The sequence below is a fragment of the Marmota flaviventris genome, chromosome X, assembly GCF_047511675.1.
Source record: "Marmota flaviventris isolate mMarFla1 chromosome X, mMarFla1.hap1, whole genome shotgun sequence".
In the NCBI taxonomy this organism is placed as follows: Eukaryota; Metazoa; Chordata; class Mammalia; order Rodentia; family Sciuridae; genus Marmota; species Marmota flaviventris.
In genome coordinates, this window is record NC_092518.1 from 32,821,784 (window position 1) to 32,835,662 (window position 13,879).

The window sequence follows — 13,879 nt, forward strand, 5'->3', positions numbered from 1 at the left end:
CACCCCGCCACCTCCCGTCCCGGACTCGGGGGCATGCATGGTAGAAACTCCAGCTTGCTGCGAAGTAGAGCGTGGTGGCGGGGCGCGCAGGGACTCTGCGGTCACCCAGACCGAGGCCTATGCTAATGAGATTATAAGCTCGGGTTGTTTGTGTGCGCGGACGCGGGGGTGGGGGGAGCAGATAAAGTGCGGGGACGGGAATGACTTCGAGGGGGGAGGGGGAAGCCCCGGGAGAACAAAGCTCCTGGCCTTCGGCCTCCGAAGAGTCGCAGAAGTGACCGCCACTGCCAGTACACAGGAGGAAGCGGGGTGATGGACCGGGGGTGGGGGTGGGGGGGCTTTAGAGAAAGCCGAGGGGGCACGGGAGTGGGAAAGGCTCAACCTGCAGCTAAACATTTGGCCTTCGGGATGTTTTTTTTTCTTTTTTTTTTTAAGGAGCTGGATCCCAGGAAGGTGGGGCGGGAGACATTGCGCCCAGTAATGGCAGGCAGGTTCTACTCTGCTTCCCGGAGGAGCCCCGTCCTTTCTCCCCTCCCCCGTCCCGGCCTGCAGAACCGGCGTTAGGCGGCCTCTCCGATCGTGACCCGGAGGAGGACGGAGCGGCAGGGGGCGGCCGGGGGTCTCCCAGCCTCCGGCCTGCGCTTCCGCACTCCCGGGCTCGGAGCGTCGCCTCCCTCGGCAGCGCTTCGCCACCGGACTGTAATTCCACACTCCCGCGAGCGCTGGGGTTGCGGGAGGGAGTTGGAACTGCATCCGATGAGCACGCCGGGAGGTGAGATCGGGTAGGAAATAGCCCAAACTTTTGAGTTTTGTGCTGGCCCACCCCCACCCCCCCACCCCCCTCACACTCCCACACCCTCCACACCCCCCCCACACACGTAATTTACCCTCCCCCTTCCCAGCCGCCACCTCCCCCACCCTCTCGATTCCGCAGGGTTTGCAGCCAGTCCTGTCATATGGTTTTGTTTCTGAGCTGCTGCTTTTTTTCAGACACGAAAATTGGACACGTGGAGAATTAGCCCGGCTGGAGAAGCGCGGGATACCGACTGAACAATGGTTTCCAGCACCGAAGCTGGAGGGGGCACCTTCCCCACCCGAGCTCCGAAGGGCGGCTGCCTCGGTACACTGTGGGCATACCCCCCACTCGCCCCCTCCCTGAGCCCGGGAAGGGAGAAGCGCGGGTCGTGCTTTGGGGAGTCCTTTCCCCAGAAACAAACCCCGGGTGGGCCTGGGCTCTGAGGTCACTGTGCCTTGGGTCTCCGGGGACTTCCAAGTAAAGAGCTTGCAATTTTTCCTGGAGAAGGTTCTGTCTCAAAGACGCCACCCCAAATGTTAATGTTTGAAAACCCAGCCAAGCACCCCGTCCTTCAGCAATTGTACCCTTCTTAGGCTGTACTTTCTCAAGCTGCTTGGAGGCCCCCCCTCATCTGATGAGGGTCCCTAGGTGGCAGCTCCTCTTCCGAGTAGCTTCCTTTAGCCACAATCTTCTTGCACTGAAACCCCAACCTTCCCCCACCAGGACGCGCTCAGCCCCCTCCTCCCCCCCAGCAGGCACCGGCAGCAGCCCTGGTTCCCCCAGGCAGTTTCTCTTGCTCAGAAAGGCCTGTGCCTCTCGCTGGGGCGCACACACACACACACAGCCACAGAAGCTCCCTTGCCTCTCGGAGCCAGTTTCCTTTTACAGGCTCCCTTGGAGCCGCTGGGGCTGTGGCAAAGCCTGCAGCTCCCTGTGCAGCTGTGGGTCTCCCTGCAGTGCTGTGGGCTGTGAATCTGCCTTCCCTTCCCTTCCTGCAAAGGTCAGGCTGCCTCCTCTCCAGTGGCCACACTTCAGTTCCGGCCTGCAGAGCTTGCACACTGCAGCCTGAATGTGGGAATGGAGTGAGCGTGCATGCAAGGGGGAGTCACCCCCTAGCCCCAGGGGCAGGGACCAAGGAGTGTGGGATTTAGGGAGGAAACACTGCAAACCCCAAGACAGTTCAGTATTTGCAGCCAAAGACTCAAGAGGAGACAAAACCAGGAAATGCTGTTGGACCTTGAGTGCAAAAGCAGAGGCCTTTCTCCCTCAGGGGTCTACCCTAGGAGCAGGCCAAGAATTAGCCCGGCTGGACCTTTGTGGCATTGTGTCCCATGCAGTTTCTGGAGCCCTTGCAACTTGGGTAAGGCTGCAGTTCATTTCAAGCAGGGGTCAGAAGCAAGCTAACAACTCAGGCGTGGAATTCATCAGCCACTTGATATCAAGTCAGCTGCAGCCCCATCAAAGAGGGACCCCCAGAGAGATCTTTGTGCCACCCCAGCCCCAGAGACTACCGGGCAGAAAGTTGTGGAGAGAAATGGGAGGAAACGCCATTAAACTTGCTTCCTCTAAAGAGCCGCTACCCCCAGTCTTCTCTGAACTGTACCTAAAAAGTCAGGAGAGAGAACTCGTTAACTTTTGTTTGGTTTAACATTGCCAGCTTCAAGTCAACCGTAGGCCCCCCGAAGGTTTTGTAAAATATTTAATCTAGCTGAGACAATTTCCTGCAGTCCCTAACCGGACCACCCCACTTACTGAGCCGCTGCCAAAAAGCCAGCTTGACTGCAGGCTGGTAACCAGAGGCCTTCCAGCCGCCTGGCTGCCCTGTGACCTCCACCGGAGGAGCCACAAGACTTTGCACAGAACCCAGAGAGATCCAGACCTGGGGAAGCCTGGAGGTGCAAAGGAGTGGGGAAGCAGCCCAGGAAGTGGAATTAAGACCCTTTTCACACTAAACTGACTGTTGTCCCTGTGACCTTCTGGGGCCCTCACCCTCTTGGATGGTGTCTCACCTCCCTCCGGGTGTGGAAGAATGGGCCCTATGAGAGGGTTGGCCCTCTGTGTGTCCCCCAGCGCCCTCCTGTTCGGTCCCATTCAATGTTTTCCTGGACTTAATCTTACTAGAGAATACGGGCGGGGTGGAATCCTTCGACTCCGCTGAGCCTCAACCCTTTCCAAACGTGAGGCTCACGGGGAGAACGCTCTGCCCAGTTTCCATTCCCGCCTCCAGAAGAACGAGCCGAAAACATGTGTACTGTAAATAAAGCCTGTCTAAATACAGCACTCGGGTAAAGGCTGCCGAGAAAACACTCGGCATCGCTCTGCTCAGAGAGTGAGTCAGCTTCCCAGCCCCAGCCCCCGGGGAACAATGGGGACCTTCTGTCGACCCCGGACGAACCCCAGGCCCATTTAGGTGGCAGGGGCGCGGGCACCCTGGGACCTTCGGCCCCGAGGTTTGGGGGGGAGGGGCAGAAATAGGGGTCCAGCCCCAGGATCTGCAGGCCCGGGATCCCTCTGCCCGCAGCTGCAGCCCAGGGGTGGAGGGTTAAACAAACACCGGGCAGAGAAGCCAGCCTGCGGGGCTGCGGCCGGGGTTGCGCGGAGAAGGGAGGGGACCCGGTGCGTGCCTCGGAGCCTCCCGACGGGAAGACGCCCCCTCCCTACTCCAGGCTCCCACTCTCGCCCACCCGCTGGGACGCCTCTCCTCCGCGGCCTCTAAAGTCTCAGCGGAAAGGAGCGTAGCAGCTGCCAGAGTCGCCTTACTCCTTCGACTGTCCCCAAAGGCCCAGCCACGTGAACTAGCTCTCCACACCCACACACGCAAGTGTGCTGGAGACTTCAGGAAGCCTGGCCTCCAGCTGGCAGTGTGGGCACCCATACTGAGCGACCCGGCGCCTCTCTGGCAGAGGGCACAGAGGTGGGACTTGTGGTGGCCTCCAACACTACGTCTTCTGTCGTGACCTCTGGGTTTCCCTGGGGAAACTGCACTCCCCGGCGAGTGGGGCCATGTGGAGACCTGAGGTTCAGCGCCGACTGGTGTGATGGCCTCTGCTCTGGTGTGGGCCGGCGGTTTCCCCGTGCCATGACCTTGAGGGTCAGGGATCCACCCGACAGGCCCGCGGTTTCCGGAGCCGCGCAGCCAGCCCTTCCTCTCAGCCTCGCCCGCTCAGGCCTCCCCCAGCTGCCGAGCCTCGCCGCGCTAGCCCAGCTGGCTCCCCGCCCGGAAAGGGGGCGCAGGGGGCGCAAGCACCCAGGGCTTCACCCACGCCCTGAGCACATGCGCCCGGCCAAGAGCCGGGGCCGCCACAGGCAGCCTGAAATTGCCAAATCGTCGCAGGGCAGGGTTGGGGGTGAGGCCTTGGGAACCGGGTTTGAGCAGAAGAGGAGGAAAACAAGTGAAACGGGAGGGGCGGGCTGGGTGACGGCTCGTAAATCACCCGGCCCCACCCTCGGGCCTCAGCGCAGAGGCGCCCAGGCCCCGCGGGGGAGAGGAGGGTCACTCGGCCACTCCTGGCCGACCTCTGAGCTCCTCCGAAGCCGCCGCCCCACCCTGGGCTCACGCCGCGCTCGGACCAGCTCCGGGCCCAGATCGTAAACCGCCCGCCGGATTCGGCGGGAAGCCGCCCTTGGACGCAGAGCGCATCCGCCCAAGGGGAAGTTTATTTATAGCTTGTAAACGTAAAGGAAACCAGACCGCGCTAGCTCGCCGAGCCCGAGCCCCGAGCTCCCCACCTGCCCACCAGGAGGGTGCAGCAGGGCGGGGGGACTGGCTGTGCTCCCCCAGTCGCTGGGCACCCAGGGGAGACCAGGGTGCGGAGATGTTGGCAAGCCTTCATTTCCTCCCGATGTGCCCGTGCGGTGCCATGAACGGCAGAGAGGGTGGAGGCCAGGGCTCGGGCACCGCGTGGTTAAGGTGGGGGCGACCGAGTTGGCCCACTTGGCACGCACCCGCGGGCAGGCCAGGCGGCGTGGCGCGGGATTCCGCACATCCCGCTCCACGCCGGGGTAAGTCCTGGAGTGCCAGAGAGCTGGGGAGGGGGCGCTCCGGGAGCCTCTCTTTGGAAAGCGGGATGCTTTCCCCGTTTCTCCTGCGCACGTGTCCTCCTCAGAGCAGGCAAGGGCTGCGTGCCTGGGCTGCGATCCGCGGGTGACAACGGCTGAGATCGCGCCCTTTCCACTCCCCACCCCCGCCGTCGCCGCCTCTCCCAGGGAGCTCCAGGCTCCGGGGTGCGCTCGGGGCAGGCCCGAGGAGCCAGAGAAACGGAAAAGTGCCAGGGAGGAGATGAGGAAGAGAAGACCTTCAAAAAACGCAGCCCCGAATAGACAGCAGCCGAGCTGGAAAGAGACGCCGGCACCAAACCCCCCGCCCCCCCTCCCCCGCAACCCTCGGCACGGGCGGCCCCTCCCAGTCCCAGCGGAGCGCACCCACCCCGGCCTGGGTCGGGGCGAATTCCTGTGTGTGTGGTGTGTGTGTGCGCGCGCGCGCGCGCACCCGGCCGCCGGGAGGGCAGTTGCGAAACGGGCTGTTGGCTGCAGCGCGGCATAATGGAGGTGGCTGGAACAATGCGCGCTTTGTGCGCGCGGGGAGTTGTTTTCCACCCGCCTCGCCCCCCTCGCTTGGGCCGTATGGCACTTTAATCCCCGCCACGGCTCGGCACAAATGCACTTGTGTCCTGCGGGTCACCGGGGGCCGCGCGACCGGAGCCGCCCCTAGCCCTCCCCCGCGGACCCCACCGCCGGCCGCTCCATCTTCCTTCCTGCGCACCCCCCACCACCACCTCTATTCCCGGCGTGGGCCGGTGAGCCGGCTTGGAAGCTTCCGGACCCGCCGGCCACTTTTATTTTCCGTGAAGGCGGCCCCTCCCCCTCCGCGCGCGCGCGCGCGCGCACACACACACACACACACACACAGCGGACCGCAGGCCCCACACTCGCAGCCCGCCCTCGCCTCGCCTTGGTCCGCCCGCCCCCGCCCCGCGCTCCGGACTCCTGCGAACAATAGTAAATGTCAACAGATTCCGCGCGGCGAGTGTCTGACTCGGCCGAGATAAGGGTGCGCGGTTGGCCCTGCGCTCCGCGACGCCGCGGGGGGAGCCCACCCTGACCCCAGCTGGAAAGAACCGGCTGTGATGAAACCCAGGCCGGGGAGTGGAGGGCAGGAGGGGAGAGCCCCAGCCCGTGCCCGGGGGGAGCCTCGTGAGGACACCAGGCCTTGCCCCGCCCCCACCCCGCTTAACCCGGTGCTGATGGGGGGCCGGTGGGCACCGGGAAAGCGACCGGGTAGACGTGGCGCTTGGGCCTGCTTTCAGCTCACGTCTCCTCCGATCACCAGCGGAGGCCGGAAAAATGCTGATCCGGGGGAGGGCTCCAGCAGTTTTCGACCTACTGGGAGCCGGCACCCGAAAGACGCGAAGGACTCGAGGGCTCGTCTCTGGAAACTCATTAAAATATTTTTTGAAGCGCGCACACGCTCGCGGGTCCTTCCCCTCGGTTGTCCGCAACCCACCACCCAACCGAATTAAAATTCGCAAATTGATTCTCACGCGTTCGTATTAATGGGTTGTTCCTCTTAAATTGTTACCAACTTTGCTAATGGATTATTATTTAAATGATTTCTTTTTCATAAAGTACGTGTTGTTTTATAGATGCGTATTTACTTAAAGAAATCAACTGCATCTATTAACATATTAAAGAGAGAATAAAGCATCGAGGCCCGTGTAATGCACTGTTCAGCCTTACTTTGGGTGCTGCGAAGATAGGAAAATCTTATTTGTTTAATAATAAGTCACTCATGAATATGCAAATGACATCGGTGCAGTACCTCACTTCTGTCACTATTAATGAGTTGCAAATTAATGTGACAACAAAAGGAAAATCTATTTAGTGGAGGAACTCCGGTTCCTACCTGGGGAGATCACAAGCAGAGCTGGAACTTGGGTCTCCGGAAAGGAGAAGGCTGCGGCTGGACACCTCTCCATCCAGCCTTTTCCCGGAGCCACCACTATTGTCTGGACTCCAGGCCTTGCTTTGTCAGAAGCCCCTTAAAATTCCTGCTCCAGGCCAGAGGAAGAAAGGCTGCTCCCGGGTAATTAGGGCCAAGTGTGATTAATGGAAATCAGCCCACAGTTTGAAGTAAAGCAATTGGTGAAGCACATTTTTGGGGGGTCTCCTCCCTCCCCTGGTTTAAAGATTCCCCAAAGCCTTTTTGGCCTCTGTTGCTCTGGACAAGGTTTAGGACTGGAAATAGCGAGTTAGGCCTCACAGGCCTGATCACAGGAATTAAGACAGCACCCTATGCACTCGCGTTTTACGAGGTGACTTTGCTGATGGGAGATTTAAGAGCAGATCAGCTCATTTTCCTGCCAACCTGCTTCCCAGAGGTTACGGACTGAAGTCTGGTTGTCTTCCATGTGAGCATTCTCTCTTTTCTGGCCCACACAGCTGAGCCTCTTTTTATTTCTTTGGTGGATGCTGAAGAGAGTGTTTTTAATTCAGTTAAGTTTGGAAACATCACTGAGAAAAAATAAATAAGCTGCCCAGGGCCACGGGACTCATAATCCAGGAGCCTGGGTAGGATTTCAAGAAGCTGTTTGACCAGGGAATCTTCAGGGAAGATGCAAATCTTCTGTATCTCACCTGGTTAATGGTTACATGGTTTTATACATATGTGAAAGTTCATCAGGTGTACTCTACTATGGCTAAGGCATACCTTGTTTGGGTTAGCTGTAACTGCATAAAGCTACCCCAAAACTTAGTAGCGTAAAACAACAAGGAGAATTTATTTTGCTGAAGAACCTATACAGTCTGGGGCAGGGCTGGGGAGGGGCAACTCACCTGGGTTCCGTGCTGTGTCACAAACAGGGTTGGCAAGTCAGTACTGTTTTCCCTCCATGTGGGCCTCTCCACAGGGTGGCTTGGGCTTCCTCCTAGCATGTTGGCTGCAAGCCAAGTGGTAGCATCCCGAGAGAGGAAACGGAAACTACCAGTTACTTAAGGCCTAAGCCTGGAAGCAGATTTTTGTGGGTCTCCTCTTTCCAGCTTAAAGTTTCCCCCAAACCTTTCGGCCTCTCTCTCTCACTTTGGACAGCGTTTAGGTCTATAAATATCAAGTTAGGCCTCATGGGCCTGATCCCCTATATGAAGATAGTACCTTCTATACCTTACCACGTTGGCACTTCTGCCATAACCTATTGGTCAAGCAGTCCCAGAGGCTAGATTCAAGGAAGAGAGGACATAGATCTCTCCTTTGCACTTCTCAGATGGGAACTGTGTCACAGATCTGGGAGCTCTTGTTTGAAAACTTCTATACAGGTAATTTTAGAAGAAAATAGAATGTGTGACTTCATTTCTTGCCTCATGTCCTACCCGTACCCTTTTCTTTTTTCAGGGTGCTGGGAATTGAGCCCTGGAAGAGACACATGCCAAAGAAGCACTCTACCACTGAGCTATGCCCCAGTCTGCAAGTCAAATTTTAATTCCTTTTACCTTAAAATTGCAAGTCGAAACTGGACGTGGTGGAGTTCCCCTATAATCCCAGTGGCTGGGGAGGCTGAGGCAGAGGTTCATGAGTTCAAGGCCAGCCTCAGCAATTTAGTGAGGCCCTAAGCAACTCAATGAGACCCTGTCTATATATATATAAAATAGAAAGGGCTGGGGATGTAGCTCAGTGGTTAAGCACCCCTGGGTTCAATCCCTGGTACCAAAAAAAAAATTTTAACTCGCAAGTCTGAAGTCTATTACATGATCTTAAGTTGGAATCAGAAGAGTAATTTATCAGATTCTTTAATGCCCTCAAGTTTTCATATATGCTAGGAATTAAATCACAGATTGTTCCTGAACTTAACACCATAATACCACTCCAGTATATTTAATTCATTTCATCTTCACCATCTTCAATTCTCAACCTTCCCAAGGTTAAAAGGACATTCTCTGAAGAACACATTTTGCCACGTCAAGGGAGTTGAAGTTACTTGATGTTAGGAAAAATGTAAGGCTTTGGAATAAACAAAAAAATGGGAACACCTATATACTTACAAATCTGTGAATACTTCGTATCTCTAGACTAGCAAATAACTTCTATCTGAAAGAGGGACAACCCCACCACCCCAAAGCCAATTTTGCATCCATTTGCAAATTATTTCAACATTCTTGATGTCTGTTCTTGGGATTCTTCTCCTTTTTGGGGGAGTGGGGGAGGGAGCAAGGATTGAACCCAGGGATGCTTAACCATGAGCCATATCCTCAGACCTTTTTATATTTTACTTAGAGACAGGGTCTCACTGAGTTGCTTAGGGCCTCGCTAAGTTGCTGAGGCTGGCTTTGAACTCCTGATCCTTCTGCCTCAGCCTCTGGAGCTGCTGGGATTATAGGCGAGCGCCACTGTTGCCAGCTGGGATTCTCCTTTGAATCAGTTGTAATATCTTCCCCATCCCCTCATTTAATTATATTATACTGTATTGTATTATATATTATATTAATATATAATATTATGTTATAAATATATATAAATTAATATATATTATGTTATATCAATATATATTAATATATTATGTTAATATATTATTAATATATATTATGTTATAAATATATATTATTAATATATATATTATGTTATAAATATATATATTATGTTAGAATAACATAATAACATTAATATATATATTATGTTATAAACTATATTCATTGCATGCACTGAAACTTTTTTTTTCTTCTTGCGGTCCTGGGGATTGAACCCAGAGCCTCACACATACTAGCCACTCTACCACTGAGCTCCATCCCCAGCCCCTTTATTTTATATTTGTATGAGAGTACCAATTTCGCCTTCTCTTAAAAAAATGAGTCTTTACCATTGGTCAACAGCTCATCCTTCCATATGGATCATATTTGTGACCAGCTAGCAATTAAAAACCAGGAAGCAGGATACAGGAATCTAGAAGGAATTCACTTACGCCCCCAACCAACCAGCACAGTCTTTTAATCCTGTTTATTCTTTGTCTACTTTGTTTTTGTTTTTGTGTTTTTAGGGTCACCGGGATTGAATCACCCAGGGCCTCCTGCATTCAAAGCACGCACTCTACCACTGAGCCACCCCCACCATCCTGATCCTATTTATAATTGCTATGACAACGGAAGATCCAAGGCCATACCCTTCAGGTGGAATTTTTTTCTCAATCTTAAGTTCCCAGTTCAAGGTAAATCCTTACCTGATTCCTTTTGAACCTCCCCTGTTTCAGCTCTGTCATCCATGGGAGGAAAGGAAAATATGTAGCTACCATTCATGTCGCTGAAACACTTGATTGGATTCAATTAACCTATTTACCGCCTGTGGTGGTTTTAAAATATGTCCACAAATTCTTTGATTCCCCTCCCTTCAAAAGGTGGAGCTTAATTTTCCTCCCTTGAGTTGTGGACTGTAATTAGTGACTTGCTTCTAATGAATAGAATGTGACAGAAGTGACTGTACGCGACATCCAATATTAGGATGTAACAGGCACTGTGGCTTTCTCTTTGCTCTCTGGGGGAATCCAGCAGCCAGGTCATAAGGACGTTTACGCAGCCCCGTGGAATAACCCATGTGTGGAAGAACTGAGGCCTCCTGCCCACAGCCATGTGAGGGAGCCATCTTGGAAGCAGCTCTTGGAGCGCCAGTCGAGCCTTCAAATGATGGCAGCCCCAGCCCACATCTTTTTTTTCTTTTGTAGCAGGGATTGAACTCAGAGGCACTTGACCACTGAGCCACATCCCCAGCCCTATTTTGTATTTTATTTAGGGAGAGTTTCTCAGTGAGTTGTTTAGCACCTCACTTTTTGCTGAGGCTAGCTTTGAACTCACAATCCACCTGCCTCAGCCTCCCGAGCCCCTGGGATTACAGGTGTGTGGCACTGTGCCCTGCCCCAGCCCACATCTTGATGGCAACCTCATAAGAGATGCTGAACCAGAGGTGTTCAGCTTAACTGTCCCCAAATCCCTGACCCATAGGAACTCTGAGATAATAAATATTTGCTGTTTCAAGCCATTGAATTGTGGGGAGATTTGTTACGCAACAGTACACGACTAACACACAGGTCAGTCTTGCATTCGGACACAGCCCTACACCATTCTAACACTAAACATAGTTCTGCTTTGCTCCAGGTGGTAGATGTCCCTCTTTCAACCTCCAAGGCAAGACATTCACCTATTTATTCCCATCCTTGAAAACTATTTTTTAAGAGTCACAGGGAATAACCTAAATCACATTGCCGAGAGTGAGAGAAAAGAGGGAACATATATAGCAAAATAAAGTTTCCGGCATAAAAAGTGATAATAAACTAACAGAAGCAGTAAAACAGTTTTAAATAGTTCTTTTGATCACTTTGCAGTTGAAAGTCGGATCTTTGTAAGAATTCATTAGCATTTTAACTTACAGAGAGGAACCATTCTTGAGGGTAGAGTCAAAACGAAACAAAACAGACATTCATACCCTATAAGAAGCCACCAAAGTGTGAAAAGCAAACCCAGGGTGATTAAGTTGTGGAGGAGTGAATCTCCTATAGGTATGCCCCAGTGTACTGACACATCAAACGACTTCCTCCCTATCGGCACTGGTATTTTTTGAACAACTGAAATGATAAAACATTTGGAGAGTGACCTAAATGACTCAGGTTGCTTCCTGTTCCAAAGGCAGGGGCATTGTAGTATAGTTAGCACTCTCCTTCACAAAAGGAGTAGAGGTTCATCCCATATTCAAATGATTTAGTCCTACTCCTCTGTAGGTGCTTAGATGGGACAAAGGAAGATGTGTGTGATTTCAGTAAATTTAAAATTAAGATGCAGTAAACTGATGAAAAAGCATAAGTAATAAAAAGCCAAGCCCAGGTGCAGTGGCACACGCCTGTAATCCCAGTGGCTCAGGAGGCTGAGGCAGGAGGATCGCGAGTTCAAAGACAGCCTCAACAACTTAGCAAGGCCCTAAGCAACCTAGTGAGACCCTGTCTCAAAATAAAAATAAGAAGGGCTGGGGCTGAGGCTCAGTGGTAGAGCACTCGCCTAGCAAGTGTGAGGCACTGAGTTGGATCCTCAGCACCACATAAAAATAAATAAATAAAGGTATTGTGTTCATGTTCAACTAAAAAAAATAAAATAAACTAGAAAACAATGATCCAAAAACATGGTAGACGTAACCTTTGTTAAAGATACTCATAGTGTGGTAGAGGGGAAAGGAGGGCCTAAATAACAGTGACATACAATAGAGTGTCATAACAGCTTCAACAAAAGTCTTTTTAGGTTATTAGGTAACTAGGCAACCGAAATTGTATAGACATGTTCACCAAAAAAGCATGGTTGACAACAGTGCTGGTGATAATGATCTCTGCTGGGCATGGTGGTGAACACCTGTAATCCCAGTAGCTTGGGAGGCTGAGGAAGGAGGATTGCAAGTTTAGAGGCCAACCTCAGCAACTGAGGCTCTGAGCACCTTCTGAGGCCTTGTCTCAAAATAAAAAATGAAAAGGGCTGCGATGTGCCTCAGTGCTTCAACATCCTTTGGTTTGATCCCTAAAAAAAAAAAAAAGTCAAATGCTCATCAACAGGAGAATGGACAAAGGAACACTCTTTTTTTTTTTTTGTACCAGTGATCAAACCCAGGGTCCCTTAACCACTGAGGTCACATCCCAAGCCCCTTTTTATGTTTTACTTTGACACAAGATCTTGCTAAGTTGCTTAGGGCCTTGATAAATTGTGGAGGCTGTTCTCCAACTTGCAATCCTCCAGCCTTAGCTTCCTGAGCTGCTAGGATTACAGGTGTGTGCCACTGTGCCCAACTGACTATGGAATCTCCACACGATGGAATAGTATACACCAGTGAGAATACACAATCTATAATCACACATTACAATATGGAGGGGGCTCACCAACATATTATGGAAAGAAGAAGCCAGACAAGAAAGGTGTAGACTGGGGGATTCCAAGAAGATAAAGTTTAAAGCCCGGCCAACTGGGTGAGGTGGCACATGACTCCGACCGAGAAGTTGAGGAAAGAGGATCGTGAGTTCAAGGCCAGCCTTAGCGATTTAGAGAGGCCCTAAGCAATTTAGCAAGACCCTGTCTCAAAATAAAAAAATACAAAATAGGGCTGGGGAGTGGCTCAGTGGCTAAGCGCCCCTGGGTTCAATCCCAGAGACCAAATAAATCAATAAAACAAAACCAGGCCAAACTGACTCATGCAGTTAGAAGTTAAGAGAATAATTACCCTTCTAGGGGGAGGGGCGTAATGATGGGAGGTGGCCCCAAGGGCATCTCCAGGAGACTAGGAATGTTCTGGGCCTTAATCTGGGTGCAGCTTACGTACAAAGGCATCAAGTCTGTTCCGTTTATGAGAAGTCATTGAGCCAAGCAACTTACACTTTCTGTATGTGTGCAGTACATCAATAAAATGTGTTAAACACACACACACACACACACACAAAGTCCTCCCTCGGGTGTGGTGGGTGGCCAGTGAAGAGGGAGAGGTCAGGGCAGGGAATTCCAGGAGATTCCTGGAGAGGGGATGTGGGTCTGGTCCTCACAGGGAGCTCCATTGTAGCCTTGGGGACAATAAGGGAAGATGTTGGGGAAAGGGAAGCGGTCCAGCAGAGCAGAGCCCAGTGGCTGGAAACGGCCCAAGCCCTGGGGACCTGGAGGCGACAGTGGCAAGCAGTCAGCGGCCAGGACAGCTGGCACAGTTTGATCAGAGAAGCTGCCTTGCTCCTTGCTCACCAGTGTCACTTGGGAGTGGGAACTGGAGAGGGCAGGATGACATTTTTGTTCTCGGAAGCTCTCTCAGCGACAAGCAGGGCCGAAAGCCGAGGGAACTTTCCAAAATATGATCCAGGCCAGGGGCAGGGTGCGCTGTGGGGGTGGGGACAGAGGATTCTAAGGGACAGGAAGAGGAGCTACAGAAACATGAGAAAGAAGCTCAGAGCAAGGAGGAGAATGAAAGGAGAAGTATTTTTAAAGCTTCCGGTTACACATATAAAAATACAGTCTGTTCAGCTTTCTATAAAGACGGTTTCCCTGAATTCTTAAGAAGGACAGAATTGGTCATCAAAGGGATGCCCCGGTTTCTCTCTA

At 52.5% G+C, this 13,879-nt stretch overlaps 1 long non-coding RNA gene across 1 annotated transcript; it reads left to right on the forward strand.

Annotated features, from left to right (window-relative positions):
• The first annotated feature begins 230 nt into the window (after window positions 1-230).
• On the forward strand, window positions 231-1,273 carry LOC114086183 (uncharacterized). Its single transcript, XR_003581600.2, has 3 exons — window positions 231-309; window positions 436-772; window positions 991-1,273. It is a non-coding gene; the product is annotated as an uncharacterized lncRNA (long non-coding RNA).
• The last annotated feature ends 12,606 nt before the right edge of the window (window positions 1,274-13,879 follow it).